We start from the raw sequence: 2722 nt of genomic DNA, 5'->3' as shown, positions 1-2722 counted from the left end.
GTATGGGACTGACGGAAAGGTCTGTCACCGTCCCGTTCTGCATGCTGCAGCGAAGTGTACTTGGGTGTGGAGCCGAGAACTCCGGTGTGCTGTCTTGTGTTTTCTCAACATATATTTTACATATCTTCTAATCTCTTTTTCACTCTTTCTCAATGCATTTCACTTTTTTCTTTTTTCTTCTTTTTCTCCTATTATTATAAAAAAAATAAAAATAAAAAAAACATAATAATGGTGTGGAGAGGATGGCTATAGGGGGAGAAGGAAGGCCATCAATAAAAAAAAAAAGGACAGTGTGATGAAGAGGATGCTCAGTGTTGTCCATCGTATGTCAGAAAGCCTGGCAGGGAGACGCTGGAGTCAGGGATATAATCCTGCAGATATGTCTCAGTGAAACACAAAATACTGCATTCCCGGCTGGGTTCTTGTTAGGGCCTGGAGTTCATCCAACTTGTTCCCCTTTGATCTCACATTGCCCATTGTGACCAATGGAAAAGATGGTTTGAACTTCCTCCTTCTCTCTCTCCTCTTTACTCCTGCTCTGCATCCACGCGCCTCCTTTCCAACTCTTCTGGGATTCAGGACTGTAGTTGAGRTATTACTTGATTTTTTTAAGATGTTAATCAGCATCTCCCGGTTTTAACAAACAACAATTTTGCTATGGTCATGTATCATAACAAATAACCAAAAGCAAAATAGGTGTTAGCAAAAATCCTTTCAGTTGCACAGCATCTATAAGCAGAGGGGCAAATCATCCCCACAAAAGCTATTTTTATCCAGGAAAAGAGGAATTAAGGAAGTTTTAAAATAATATTTCAGAATGAATGTAACAGAGCTACTCCAACATGCTGCCACCTCAAGCGGCGCAATTCTAGAATTAATTAATGACTGGATGTAAATGCTGACACCCATGCAGGTTTTTATTACAGTAAAGAGCAGCCAGGCTGACCTATTAACCATAAACAAGTGGAAGTATCCCAATGCATCAGGATGCTGAGCTAGTATTGATGGTAGACAATAAAAAAGTATGTGAGGCGTGGCTCATAGTGAGAGGATGTTTTACTCATTACAGAGACATAAGAAAACCCCGACGAGGTGCTCAGACTATATTAGATTTGTTCTGCTGCTATCAGGGGGCACTTTCTACAAAAATAATCAACACCAGTTCTGCTAGCTGACAAGAATTTCTAGTCCGAGAGGAGACTTTAGAGGGAAAAGGCATACATTTCTCCTGGAGAGAATTCCAGCAACACTATCACAGCCTGGTAGAGCCAATTAACCTTATGGTTCTGATAGGAAATGAGTGAATACACAAACCCACGCTATGTTACTAACATGTACAATAATGGTAAACCCAGACTCTTGTCCATTATGTGTAACAGAGATTAAAAAAAAGTTTWTGAATTTCACCAAAACTGATGTACAGTGGTCGTTAACTGGTAGTTTAGCGCAATTACATGCAAGGGGTCCTTCAGGCAYGCTCRGGGCTTCCCCTGCAGAGCTATGATGGAAGCTATTRGTGGGTGGAAGTAGATAGGTGCACCTGAAGCCAATCTATAGGTTAAAATCATATTCTATAGATTTAAAGTCATATTTATGCTAAAGTAACTAAACCATAACACCTGTCATGGGTGTATAATAACTGTTATTGTATTTTTGTAAAGGTTCCCTGAGTTTTGAAGAAAAAATGACGTTAAGAAAAAGATTTGCGCTAGTTAGCATGCTAAGATAACCAATATTCAGATTTTTTTTAGTGGAGATTTGCTACTTTTTTTTTTTTTNGTCTATGATGTGCGGTTGATGCAGTTGTTCAGGTCCAGGTTCAGCAACAGTCTGTGCTCAAAGAATGAGGTCAGCTGACTACCTGAATATACTGAATGACCAGGTTATTCCATCAATGGATTGTTTCTTCCCTGATGGCACGGCCATATTTCAAGATGACAATGCCAGGATTCATAGGGCTCTTATTGTGAAAGAGTAGTTCAGGGAGCATGAGACATCATTTTCACACATGATTGGCTCCACAGAGTCCATTGAGAATCTTTGGGATGTGATGGAGAAGGTCAGACTCTACCATCATCAATGAAATATCTTGGTGAAAAATTGATGCAACACTGGATGAAATAAATCTGGTGACGTTGTAGAAGCTTATAAAAACAATGCCGCAGAGAATGTGTGCCGTAATCAAAGCTAAAGGTTGTTCAACAAAATATTAGAGTGAACTTTTTTTTTTGTGGTGACTTTTTCTTTTGGCCAGGCAGTGTACTATCCTGGTTTCTTTCAAGAGTTGTTATAGATACTGATGGCTGTGGGCGGGAAGGACCTCCTGTAGTGGTCCGTCTTACAGCAGATCTGAGGAAGCCTTGATAAAAGTCTTGATTGTAACATGACAGTGTGATGAAGAGGATGCTCAGTGTTGTCCATCGTATRTCAGAAAGCCTGGCAGGGAGACGYTGGAATCRGGGCTGGGGACGGGGCCGGTGGCCCGTGGGAGGGGGCAGGCCAACCCAGCCTGGGTGTCTAGTGTGCTATATGTTCTGTGAGTTGTTTGAATGATGGGGTGGGTGTAGTATTTCTTCTGGGGTGGGGCTGGGCGGATGGCCATGGTGGCGGTGGCGGGCTGGGCTGGGCCGGCTGGCCCCTTTGTTGTGGCGGGGCTTGCCCTTGGTCCCTCCTGGCGTTGTCGGTGGCTGGGTGTGCGCTCTTGGCTAGATCACTCTTGCCG

This window comes from Austrofundulus limnaeus, unplaced genomic scaffold (assembly GCF_001266775.1).
Source record: "Austrofundulus limnaeus strain Quisiro unplaced genomic scaffold, Austrofundulus_limnaeus-1.0 Scaffold256, whole genome shotgun sequence".
Lineage (NCBI taxonomy): Eukaryota > Metazoa > Chordata > Actinopteri > Cyprinodontiformes > Rivulidae > Austrofundulus > Austrofundulus limnaeus.
This window is presented reverse-complemented; position numbering follows the sequence as displayed.